Source organism: Canis lupus, chromosome 9 (genome assembly GCF_048164855.1).
Source record: "Canis lupus baileyi chromosome 9, mCanLup2.hap1, whole genome shotgun sequence".
Taxonomy (NCBI): domain Eukaryota; kingdom Metazoa; phylum Chordata; class Mammalia; order Carnivora; family Canidae; genus Canis; species Canis lupus.
In genome coordinates, this window is record NC_132846.1 from 28,982,676 (window position 1) to 28,996,542 (window position 13,867).

The 13,867-nt window shown below is 39.5% G+C and overlaps 1 long non-coding RNA gene across 1 annotated transcript in view; it reads right to left on the reverse strand.

Annotated features, from left to right (window-relative positions):
* Positions 1-6,336: 6,336 nt before the first annotated feature.
* LOC140639950 (uncharacterized) overlaps positions 6,337-13,867 on the reverse strand; it is a 40,364-nt gene continuing 32,833 nt past the window's right edge. Inside the window, exons 2-3 of the long non-coding RNA XR_012036605.1 lie at positions 7,627-7,706; positions 6,337-7,315 (exon numbers count right to left, since the gene is read on the reverse strand). This is a non-coding gene — a long non-coding RNA (uncharacterized lncRNA). The remainder of the gene's footprint in view (positions 7,316-7,626; positions 7,707-13,867) is intronic.

The following is a 13,867-nucleotide window of genomic DNA, read 5'->3' on the forward strand; positions in this document are numbered from 1 at the left end:
AACAGTGTGTGAGACAAGGCAGGAAACAACAAATGTTGGAGAGGATGCGGAGAAAAGGGAACCCTCCTGCACTGTTGGTGGGAATGTGAACTGGTGCAGCCACTCTGGAAAACTGTGTGGAGGTTCCTCAAACAGTTAAAAATATACCTGCCCTACGACCCAGCAATTGCACTGTTGGGGATTTACCCCAAAGATACAAATGCAATGAAACGCCGGGACACCTGCACCCCGATGTTTATAGCAGCAATGGCCACAATAGCCAAACTGTGGAAGGAGCCTCGGTGTCCAACGAAAGGATGAATGGATAAAGATGTGGTTTATGTATACAATGGAATATTACTCAGCCATTAGAAATGACAAATACCCTCCATTTGCTTCAACGTGGATGGAACTGGAGGGTATTATGCTGAGTGAAGTAAGTCAGTCGGAGAAGGACAAACATTATATGTTCTCATTCATTTGGGGAATATAAATAATAGTGAAAGGGAATATAAGGGAAGGGAGAAGAAATGTGTGGGAAATATCAGAAAGGGAGACAGAACATAAAGACTCCTAACTCTGGGAAACGAACTAGGGGTGGTGGAAGGGGAGGAGGGCGGGGGGTGGGAGTGAATGGGTGACGGCACTGGGGGTTATTCTGTATGTTAGTAAATTGAACACCAATAAAAAATAAATTAAAAAAAAAACAGTGTGTGAGAGTTCCTTTTTTTTCCACATCCTCATCAACATTTGTAGTTTCTTGTGTTTTTGATACTAGCCATTCTATCTGGTATAAGGTGATTATCTCATTGTGGTTTTGATTTGCATTACTTTGATGATTAGTGATGTTGAGCATCTTTTCATGAGTCTGTTGGCCTTCTGCATGTCTTCTTTGGAGAAATGTCTATTCAGGTCCTCTGTCCATTTTTAATTGAATTATTTGGGGGTTTTTTGGTGTTGATTTGTATAAGTTCCTTTTTTTTTTTTTTAAGATTTTAAAAATTTATTCATGAGAGACACAGAGAGAGGCAGAGGGAGAAGCAGGCTCTTCACACGGAGCCCGATGCGGGACTTGATTCCAGAACCCCGGGATCACACCCTGAGCCAAAGACAGACACTAAACCGCTGAGCCACCAGGGAGTCCTGTAAAAGTTTTTTATGTATTTTGGATATTAACCTCTGGTTGGATATATGATTTGCAAATATCATCTCCCATTTAGTAGGTTGCCTTTTTGTTTTGTTGATAGTTTCTTTTGTTACGCGAACACCTTTTATTTTGGTATAGTCTCGACAGTTTATTTTTGCTTTTGTTTCCTTTGCCTGAGGAGACATACTTAGCTAAGTATTGTTAAGGTTGATGTCAAAGAGATTACTGCCTATGTTTTATCCAGGACTTTTATGGTTTCAGGTCTCACATCTAGGTCTTTAATCCATTCTGAGTGTATTTTTGTGTATGGTGTCAGAAAGTGGTCCATTTAAAAAAAAACTATTGTAGTAAGAACACTTAACATGAGATCTACTCTCTTAAAATTTTAAGTGTACAGGGATGCCTGGGTGGCTTAGTGGTTGAGCATCTGCCTTTGGCTCAGGGTGTGATCCCGGGTTCATGGGATCAAGACCTACATCAGGCTACCCGCCAGAAGCCTGCTTCTCCTTCTGTCTGTCTCTGCCTCTCTCTCTGTCTCTCTCATGAATAAATAAATAAAATCTTAAAAAAAAATTTAGTGTACAACACATTATCAATGACTGTAGGCACAATGTTGTACAGCAGATCTCTAGAGCTTATTCATTTTGCTTAACTGCAACTTTATTCCTGTTGATTAGTAATTCCCAGTCCCTGGCAACCACTATTCTACTCTTTGAAACTATGAATTTGACTATTTTAGACAACTAATATAAGTGAAATCATGCAGTCTTTGTCTTCCATGATTGGTTTGTTTTACTTAGCATGTTGTCCTCTAGGTTCATCCATGTCGTTGCATATTGCAGATTTCCTTCTGAATGATATTCCATTGTATGTATATACCACATTTTCTTTATACTTTCATCGGCTGAATGCCATTTAGGTTGTTTCTACTCTTTGTGAATAGTGTAGCAATGAACATGGAAGTGCAGTATCTCTTCAAGATCCTGATTTCAATTCTTTTGAATAAATATCCAGAAGTGAGGAATCTTCATACTGTTTTGCATAGTGGCTGCACCATTTTTCAGTTTTCCCAACACCATTTGTTGAAAAACTGTCCTTTCCCCATTGTGTATTCTTGGCACTCTTGTTGAAGATCAGTTAATTGCACATGCATGGATTTATTTCTGGGCTCACTATTCTGTCCCATTGATCTCCATGTCTCTCCTTAGGCCAGTACCATGTTGTTGTGGTAACAATTGCTTTGTAATATATTTCGAAATCAAGAAGTATGATACCTCTGGTTTTATTCTTCTTTCTCAAGACTGATTTGCCCATTCATGGTCTTTCGTGGTTCCATGTGAATTGTAGAATTATTTTTTTCTATTTATGTAAAAAATTCCAATGGGGTTGTGATGGGAGTGCATTGAATCTGTAGATCATTTTGGATAGCTTTGATATTTTAACAATATTAAGTCTTCCAAACAATGAATACAGGATGTCTTCTCATTTGTGTCTTCTTTGATTTTTTCCATCAATGCTTTGTAGTTTCAGCACACGAGTCTTTTACCTCCTTGGTTAAACTTATTCCTTAGTATCTTATTCTTTTTGGTGCTATTATAAATTGAATTCTTTCAGTGTCCTTTTCAGATTGTTTATTTTATGTATAGAAACACAAGTGAATTTTGTATGTTGATTTTTGTATACTGCAGCATTACTGAGTTTATTAGTTCTAAGTTTTCTTGTGGAGTCTATAGTGTTTTCTATGTTTAATAAGATCATGTCATCTGCAAAAAGAGATGATTTTATTTCTTCCTTTCTAATTTGGATGTCTTTTTATACTTTTTCTTGCCTAATTGCTCTGGCTAGGACTTCCAATATACTATGTTGAATGAAAGTGGCAAAAGTGGGCATCCTTGCCTTGTTCCTGATGTTAGAGGTAAAGTTTTCAGTTTTTTACCACTGAGTATGCTGTTAGCTATAGGCTTTTAATATTTGGCTTTATTTCAATGACTGTATTTCTTGAAGAGAAAGAATGGAACAGACACTTTCAGTCTGTGATTCATTCTCAAAGTGTGGTTCCTAGACCTAGCAGCAACAGCATGCACCCAGGAACTTGTTAGAAGTACAAATCCTCTCAGGCTCACCCCAGACCTACTGAATCTGAAACTTTGGGAGTACAGCCAGCAGTCTGCATTCCAACAAATCATCCAGATGATTTTGATGCATGCTAGGAAGAAGTCTGGCTATCAGCATTTCCCATGTATATTTTTCAGAATGTGGCATATTAACAAGTGTTATGTAACAGAAGAGTTTTTTATTTTGAATACATTTGGGAACTTCTGAGCTAAAAAAAGCTAAATAGAACTCATGGACCATGCTCACAGAGGTCCCCTATGGGTCATTTCTCCTGATCCGTCACTAGTTACAGGAACCTGCTTATGTCCCACAAATAGCACATTTCATGTCCTTTCTCCAAAGAATCTAGTTTCTCATCCCTCTCAGCCATTCAGAGATAGTTCTCCTTCTATCATTCCAAAGTCCACCTTTCTTTTATCTACCCCAGTATGACTGACAGTGGGGAAACAGTGTAGTCTGCTGCCCCACTCACTCTACTGCAGGGTAATCACAGTAATTAATGAGCAACATATTAACCAAAGAGTAGGTTGTTCAGTCCTAAGTAACTACTCTTTTGGGACACAGTGAAATATATATTTAGAAAAAAGACATTTTTCTGCAAGGACACAGTCTTGCTAAAGACATAGCCAATTCCTATTTCTAAACTGAATGAAACATCTCCGTCTGAGGCATCTATATTTGTGCTATTTCAGTGGTTCAGTCCTCCCAAAATTAATGTGGAGTTATTTGCTTTACATTTCTCTGCAATGCAAAACCTAGCAAAGGCCTGCCCACAGAATAGATTCCAGTTTCCATTTTAAAATGCAGAAATTGGTTATGGGCCCCCAGATAGCAGCTTTTTCTTTTCAGCAACTTAGAATTCAAACTCTACCTCCAGCAACAGGAAGAAACTTCAGGCAGCTTAAATATACTGGTGTGTGCCTGATATAGGACTTATATGAGAGAGTCTAAATTACCTTTTCACTTAAGAAAAAAAATGAATATACTCCAAAGCTTTCAAATTTTAGTTTAGTTTCCCCGTCAGTTCGACACTATAAGCCAAAGAGCAGGAGGAGAACATGCAGAAAAAAGGATTATTCGACTCTAAAAAAACAATACTGTGTATCTTGTCTGCCTTTACTTGGATCAAGATATATCCCTATACAATAAAGTACAAACCTCTAATGGCTGCGTAGGAAAGAAGCCTTCCAAAGCACAGACCCTACAGAAAGTGGATAAAATCTGGGTGAGAAAGAACTTGGAAGTTAACTTAAGCATGATTTAAACCGTCTTAAAGGAAAACACCAAATTATGCAAAGTTGCTTGTGCCCTGTCATAATGAGAACAATTCAGTTCCAAAGGAGAAGGGGCATTGATTTAAGGATTGTTGGCATGGGGAACAATAGATGACGTGTCATCCCTTTATATCCTATAATAAGTGCGTGTCATCCCAGTCTTTCCTCCAGTTCCTCTGACTCAAATTCATGCATTGTTAAAAACTTATTAAAATGAACTGAATCAGAGCACTGCAGACAACAAAAATAGAGACAGTTTTTGACGCCAAGCCAAATAATTTTGGCTCTTCTTCCCAACGTTCATGTAAACAAACTGTCAGACACCCATACATGCGAATGGAAAATTATTCACAAAGCAGGCCAATCACTGAGGTTCTCAGAACAGTTCTAACAGCAGGGAATTAACTCACTGACATGTTGTCTGTGGAGGGCTGTTCCTTTCCTTAGTGTCATGTCATATTAACAGGTATTTCATTTTATGTTGTCCACCATGGAACACAAAACTCTCATGTAAATTATAGTAATTAAAACCCAGGTCTTTCTAAGCAGAAACAATAAGCCTTTTCCTCATGTGCTGCTGCTTCTTTCTCCATGTGGAAAGGAGATGCAGAATAATTGTCCCAAAAGTTTGGAGGTCAGATCTTAGGAAATAATAATCAATAAAGCAATCACAATTATCACATGATTTCCCTCATTTGTGGAAAATAAGAAATAGTGAAAGGGACCAATAGGGAAGAGGAGGAAACTGAGTGGGGAAAAATTGGAGAGGAAGACTCCTGACTCTGGGAAACAAAGGGTTGCAGAAGGGGAGATGGGATAACTGTGTGATAGGCATTAAGGATGGCACACGATGAGATGAGCACTAGGTGTTTTACTATATGTTGGCAAATTGAATTTCAATAACAAAAACATACTTGGTAAAGCAGTCACATCTATTAAAAAGATGGTAAAGGGGAAGAAAAGGGGGTGTAGAGCACCAAAAATTCATACAGGAGCTAGAAGAAACTGAATCTAGGGAGATGACCACATTAAAAACATAACTGGATTTTAAAAGTGCTCAATAAATACATGCTAAAGGTTTTGTCACAATTGGGTAACAGTTATAGATTGTAATGGATCCATGAAACAAAAAGTTTTAGTTGTAGTAGAGATTGCCAAATACTCTCCAACATCTGTCCTCCCATCTTTTATAGCATAGGATTTGTAGCTGACTACGTGGCCCACTAGTTTGTCTACATAGCCCAGGCCCTAGAAGCCAGCTGTGACCTAGAGGGATGCACACAGGGGGATGCGGGCAGAAGTGGCACATGCATCTCCCTGGCTGCCCCTGAAGAGAAGAAGCATGCCCTCCACTTCCCTTCTGTCCACAGGTTGAAATGTGGATGAAGATGTAGGTACAGCTGAGGGCAAACCTTAATGATGAGGACCCATAAGACAGAATCCAGGGTCCTGAGACCATGGTGTTGTCAAAGCAGCTCCTGACCACTCACATATAATTAGAGAAATAAACTATCTTGTTTAAGTAATACTGTTTAGATTACCTGTCATAAAAGCTGAATGTATATTCTATTGATGCAAGGTATGTTTGTTTAAAATGAAGGATGTAGAATTCTAATCCTCTACAATGAAGCTTGGTAAAATGACAGCCCCAGGCCAAATCTGGCCTGCTGCTTGTTTTTGTAAACAACATTTTACTGAAATACAGCCATGTTCATTCATGTCTATATTGTCTCTGGCTGTTTCCATACTATAATATCAAAACTGAGGAGTTGTGACAGAGACTGTATGGCCTACAAAGCCTAAAATATGTATTGTCTGGCCCATAACAGGAAAAATGTCCATGCTATCGAGGGAAAGAAAAAGAAAACCTAGTCATCCAGTACAAGTCAGGAAAGAGGGAGAAACAATAGAAAATCGAGAAAAAGAAAATTTAAAATAGAAAGTTAGGAATATAACTAAATGTTGTGGTGGTTCAAATTAATGTGAGTGGGCTGAAGTCCTCCACTAAACATGTTGACACTCATCAGGTAAGACAATGAGTCACATCCGGAGTTGTCAGGAAATCTGGGGCATTTGGATAAATTAGATGATTAATTAGAGAAGCAACAACAGAAGGGATTTGTTGTAGGTAGAATTTTCCTAGGAGAAGAGGAACTTTACTTTCAAGAAATTCTGTGTGAAAAATTCCAGGTAGCTATTAGTAAGCTAACTCAGAGAATCAGTAATCATTTCAGCTGAAGAGAAAAAGACAGGGAGAACAGGCAGTCTTGCTTCTCCAGTGATCTAATGGCCCTTGGTGAAATAGTCTCAGGGAAGAGTGGCTATCAGAGAGGTAGAAGGGACACAAAAGCCAGTTCCTCCAAAAACACAAACCAAGTCAACTGATGGAATTAAGGGCTTGGAAATCATCTAATTAGCATATACTATCTGCCAAATTTATTCCTTTACATTTAATAAAAGAAATGTATACTTAAGTATCCTAAAGAGCTCTTAACCACTGGAGAAATGCTGAGAAGGAGCCATGATTCTAGTTATGGGTAAAGGACAAACTCGCATCCTCTGGGGGTTACCCAAGGGCGAAAATGGTAAGGAAACCTGTCTTTGAGCTTCTCTGGGCTTCTTCTGTGTTTGTCTTGCCAGGAGGAGCATGCTAGCATTCTTGTCATTGACTGCGGCCTTGGTCACGCCTCTTTCAGGGAGCACTTGACTGGACTTCCTCCTAATGCAGCCACCTGCTATGATGTCATCTCCCCGGCTTCAACCATTTCCACCAGAAAAGATTACACAATTGCCCAATTACCTACAGAACCAAATAAGGAGATGCTGACATGAATGGAGCAGCTGCTAGGGCAGGCATGGGGAGGGGGAATGGGGATGTAGGGAGGGCACCCTGACTCTCCTCTCATGCCTCCTTAGAACTAGGAGTCTCCAAATTTGTGATTCAGTAACACTTTAAATCCAGTGTCAGAAAATCATTCATTCATTCATTCATTCATTCATTCATTCATTCAATCCAGTGTCAGGGTGAATTTTTCTGGGATGCTAGAGGTTATAATTTGAAGAACTACTCTTATTATTAGTTCAGTTCAATAAGTATATCCTAAATGTTACCTGTATGTGAGGTATTATGTTAAGTATCAAGGATGCCAAGATGGATTAAAATATGTCCCCTGCCTTTGATGAACTTATACCTAATGGAGAGAAAAAAATTCAAGAATAAAACTCCCTCCATTCTCCTTCCACCACTTTCCCCTAATGCACAAATATAGACATATATGCACAAGTGTGCCAACTATTGGTCCCACATTTAGTTCTATAACTATTACAGTACTTAGGTTGGAGTGGACCCCAGAAACCATGGGTCCCTTCCGGTTTCCAAAATCAGTTGTTTTTGGAAGCAAGGGGACAGAAAATATGGATTTTGTGTTGTTTATAAGCTAAATCTGTTTTGCTGGTATTTTAGCATTACTTAAAAAGGGAAAAATTTGTCTGGTTTAAAAAAATAAAATTGGGGGGATCCCTGGGTGGCGCAGTGGTTTGGCGCCTGCCTTTGGCACAGGGCGCGATCCTGGAGACCCGGGATCGAATCCCACGTCGGGCTCCCAGTGCATGGAGCCTGCTTCTCCCTCTGCCTGTGTCTCTGCCTCTCTCTCTCTCTCTGTGACTATCATAAATAAATAAAAAAAAAAAATAAAAAAAAAATAAATAAAATTGGGGCACTAGGGTAGGCTCAGTCAGTTCAGCCTCTGACTTTTGCTCAGGCTATGATATCAGGGTCCTGGGATCAAACCTCTCAGTGCATCCCAGTTCCTGGCTCACTTGGGAGTCTGCTTGTCCCTCTGCCCTTCCCCCACCCCTGCTTGTACTCTCTCTCACTCTCTCAAATCCCTTAAAGTCCCTTAAAGTCAGTATTTAATTTGTGCTATTTTTCTTGAAACTGGTTCTAACATTTTCTGGCACCCAACACATACTGCTTGAGTAATATACTAATGAAAAATCACATTTCAGTATGGAAGGGACTTGAACTCATTTTCAAGTGTTTTAGAGTTTTTGTTCATTTGTTTCTAGATTACTAATGGCTTTCTGAAAAAACAAAACAAAACAAAACAAAAAAACCCTAAAAAAAGCTCTCCCCTTTCCCCCTGCAAAAAAACTCCTCTACTTTCAAACTTTCAGTGAAAGGAAGGAAGGTTAATCAAGAAGATTTGGGACAAATTTTCCTGTCTTAGAGGTGCAATTTTGAGTTTCATTGACCACTTTCAGAGTTCTATTTGGCCCACAACCAATGTGTTTTATGCATAGCAGAACTAAGTGAAAGTCATTCAAGTTATGATGGTTGTCCCTCTGCTGACAACTGTCAAATTTGTCATCAAAGGGTTGCATGTTGTAGGATGACCTTGGGCAAAATTACCAAGGAAGTACAGGTTATCTTTGACCCCTCTCACTTTTTCTTTCCAGTCCTTCTGCCCTTTTCCTAGTTAACCTTCACCTTTCCTTAATATGACCAGTCTTCCCATGACTGACTGACAGCCCCAACCCCATTATATCTCATCAACCCCAGACTGGTTTTCACTGCCACTTGTTCCTAACAAAATCCTGTTTTTTATGTCATATTTCCTTAAAGCCCATTCTCCTCCAAACATTCCTGGAGCCAATCTGCTCAGGTAGAGTGAGTCAATGTATTTGTCCCTGTTAAATGTCTTAAAGCATTGCATTGGCAGCTTCACTGAATTTAGTTTGAGCTTATACCCTCGGATTTGATCAAAGGTCAGAATAATAAGTGACTATGGGAGAATGATCTTGCATCTTTTCCTAGATTACTGTTGAAAAAAAAGAGTTCATTTTTCCATTTCCTAAACACAAGGGTCTTTTTTTAAAATTTAGTATCAGAAAAATGTCTCTCTCCTGAAAAACCGGTGTCTTTTAACAGGCCATAATCAAATAATGAATCGTAATAAAAAATTCATTTGACTAGTTTCAGGAAACTTGGAGCTCAATCAATGTGTAAGCATAGTCTGGATTTGTGGCATATTTATTCCTTTCTGTGGTCTCTATACTAATGGTCTTAGGAGAAATGTCTCTTTTATTATGTGCCACCTCATGTTTTCCTAGAAGTAAACAAAATATAAAATTGATCATAAAATGTTATTCCTCCCAGAAGCAGATTTGCAATTTCCCAGAATCACATAGCAGCAAATGACTTAACAAAAGCAGTGGTTGTTATGATAACTGGGGACATAACATGGCCTTGGAGATTATTTTGGGATGGTGGTTTTTGGTGTCCCCCAAATTACAGTCCCAGGGTACTGCCTTAACAGGCCCACTCTCAGGCCTGGCCCAGGTAGATCCTGTCTGTTTTGCCTGTGTCCGGTAGGGAAAGTTTGGTGAAAGCCTCCTGGGAGCTCAGATGGTTGGCTTGAAAGAGCTATTCAAGATCAATGTAGAAAGCATGTCAATTTATAATCTAGTCTAGTCTAGAAGGTTAAACAGGAAGACCCTGGGAGGGGGTGCAGAGGGACAGGGGGCTTATCAACAAACTCTTCTGATATAAATATTCAAACCTAGTTTTCATTGGTCACAGTGCTATTTTTGTGTCTGAAATGATGCCCTGTGGGAAAAAAATCAGGGCAACTAGGGCATGGCTGTGAACACCTGGGACTTTATAACAGTTCTAGTTCTAAGTAAAGGTTCTGTTTCTTTTATTCATCCACCTACCCCCCAACCTAATTCCAAGCTAGTTCCCACTTAACTCAGAAGAAAACCTTCATTTAAAAAGCACCTTCACTGTGGATCTCCTTTACATGATGTAAAATGATCTCTTTTAGAATTTAATTCTGCACAGCTGGACAAGCAAGGGGGCGACGCAGGTTGCCACAGAAACTGCTGTTGGTGCTAGGAGTCTTTATACTTTGCTCCTAAAAATAAGATGTAAAATGTACTGAGGGTGTGATTAGCGCAGCACAGAAGGGAATTTCTAAAAGGAGAGCCAAGCCTCCCACCCCCACAGGCACGGGGGTGTTCTTCATAGCTGGAGGACAGGACAGAAATCCAGGAGCAGATGCTTAACATGGCTCCTCCCTCAAAAGGTGCAGGGAAAGACAAATGGGAAAAAGTGGCTTTTGAAGAAGAACACAGTCTTGAATCAAGCATAATTCACAGGAATTTCAAGTTTGGGATGTCCTAAAATCACCCAGGGAGGAAATACTGTTCTTCCTAACCTACAAAAAAGCTATAGAAACTTGGCCAAGAATCTGGATCAGAACATTGTAGCCTGGTGTCTTGCCCAGTGCAAGATGCCGTCTTGCTCCACTTTTGTCAGGTGGTCCTCCAGTCAGTTGGGACATGTTCAGTAACCTTTATTTCCTTAGGAAACATCTAAAAGCTGGGCCTCTCTGTCTAAATATTGTTGGAATCTGCCTTTCTGTAATGTGCACTCACTTGCTTTTGTTTACCTTCTGGAGCAACCAAAGAAAATCAATTGCCACATTATTTTTTTGGTCTTAGTATGATAATACTTCACTTACTACCAAAGTGGAACAATTAACACAAATGTCCACCACATAGCTCAGCAAGGCTCAGCAAACTGAAAAATCAGTCCATTTCACAGATCTCTGGCTTCAGTGCAGAATGACATGCCATTAAAACTGCATCATTTCATGATTACATGCAGAGAATATGTATGTACTCTCCAGCATATTCAGCATCTACCATATGCCAGGCATTGTGCTAAGCGCATACATTATTTCATTTTATCCAGTTACATGAGGTAAGTAGTTTATTATCCCCATCATATAGAGGAAATTCAGTTCAGTCTGAATGGCAGCATCCTCATGGGTGTGTGCACACAGTAGAGTAGCAAGGGCATAGACTCTAAAGTCAGAGGGGGTTGAGCTCATTGAACACCAGTTCCTCGACTTGCTAAATTTGTGATCTTGGATAAGTTATATAACCTGTTTAAGCTGCAGGTTTCTAAAAACTGGGTTAATAAAATGTCGTGAGTTAGTAAAAGTAAAGAGAAGTACATGCTTAAAATGTCAAATGTAAAGTGGGTGCTCTCAATAAACCCCAATTCTCCTTCCCTTCCCTTTCAGTCCTAGAGGACCTCACTGCCATTATTGTATGCCAGAGCTGTCAATCAAAAGTCACCTTAGATCCATGTGCAATCAAACCTGGAGAAGCTATCTGTATAGATATTGAACAGTCTGAGCAAATGAACCATTAAATGACTAAATCCTTTGCAAACAGAATATAGTGAAATGATATAAGCTGTTAACATAGAACAATTTACCTCCTTCAAGGAGGTAATATGGAAATCTCACTGACTGTTAAAATGGAAGGAAAAAAAAATAAAATGGGAGGTTGCAAATATAATCTTTAGTTGATCAGCTATATGCCCAGAAAGAGAGAATGAATGTAAAAAGATAATCAGGACTCTCCATCATGACACCGTATAAGATAGTCACATTTTTATCCCCATTGTGCATATTTAAAAAACAAACAAACAAACAACAACAACCCTGAAGCATAGAGAGGTTACGTAACTTGTCCAGGTAAACTAAGCAAACAATGATGGGGCCAGGATTTCAGTTCCAGGTAGTATGGCTCCAAAGGGCTTGCTCTTACTGACCCTTCTGTCCTCTCGGAGTCTACTGTATTTTGTGGTCATTTACTTTTTTTCTCTTCACTGTGCTATATAAGCTCCTCATGGACAAGATCTCATTCATTTTAAAATTTCCTGCAAGGTAGCTTTGCATATAAAGGGTGTGTCATTTCTTAGTTGCAAAGGACAGAGTTGCACACTCTAGCTAGTGTAAGTAGAAAATAAAGGAAGCAAATGATTTTAGTAGCACACATACCGAGGACCATAGCATCAGGGTGAAGGTTATAGAGACTGCAGGAATGTGCAAATTCTACCATCCTGTGGGGTTACCAGATGAAGGCAACACCACAGCTCACTGCTGCCCCCCAGAACACACTAGCTTGTAGCTGAACCTGGGTTCTGGCTGCCTCTGGGTGCCCACATCTTTGCAGTCACATTCCCCAGAATGAATTTGTATAGTACTAGCTTAGGCAAGGCACCAGTTTCTGAACTGAGGTGTTACATGTTTCTGATTGGGGTGGCCTCCATCACTCTGGGGTGGCCTCTATCACTCTCACATGCTGGTGTCTGGCTGCATGGAAGGTGGGAAATAGTTTCTGTCTTCCGTAATGAGAAGGACAGGACTCAAGAGATGGAGAATTTCCCAACATAGGAAGGGTGCTCCAAGGAGTAGGGCAGCCAAAAATACATTAAGTGTCTACCCCATCTGGGCTTGAATAAGGTGTTTTTTTCCCTTCTAACTTTCCTAAATCTTTTTTGCCTGAGAAGTAGATTGTCTGAAATATTGAGATGACTTTCCAGTGGCTGATTAAGAAGAAATGTTTAGAGTTCAGAGAAACCTCAGAAGTTTCCAATTCTATAGTTTTTTTGGCATTGATTTAGTAGGACACAGATAAAGGTAACCTAGCCCATTTAGCTGCTATAAGGGGTAATTAGCAACCTAAATGGTGCCAGAATCTTTAAATGGACTCCAATCTCTCCTCTATCCTCCTCACCTCACTTTAAAAAAAAAAAAAAGGCAGTTATGTTTTTCTTCCTGTTCATCTAGAGCCTATTGATTCCTATCTACTGATTATAAAGTTTCACTATTTTTGTTGATGTTTTACTGATTTATAAATTCATATCAGAGAGAAAATATATGTGAATGAAGGAACACTGAGTTAGCATAATAAAAAAGGTCTTTGAAAACATTAGGTATTTAAAATAGTAATTATTGTTATGCACAATACCATATTATCAAAGTATAATAAAATGAGATTTATTAACCAAATGCATTCTAATAATCTGCTATTTTGACTAGAAATTTGGAGATATAGCAAAATTCTAGAACTATGACTGCTTTAGTTTGGATTCCCCAATTGTAGACAATGACTTAAGTACAGGTAGTTGATTTGATCAGAGTGAAGAAATGAGACAAAGAAGGGAGGGCAGCCAACAAAGGACATGTTATCAACCCAGCTATCAATGTGGGAGGCTGAGCTAGAGGAACTTGAGGAACCAGCTTAGATCTCACTCATACCTCAGAGTTATCCTACCTAAGAAGGTGAGGGAGTGCTTGGGGGCTGCTCTCAGGCAGTGCGCATTTTCCTGCCTGCTGACCATCACAAAGTGATGACAGTAAAGTTGCATCTGGGTGGTTCTTGTAGCAAGAGTTCTTGTCCTCAGGTAAAGAAATGGAGGTGCTAGCAGTTGGAAATCATGCTAGAGTAACTTGGTGAGTTTGGGGACTGTGGGCAGGACACCAAGAATGTC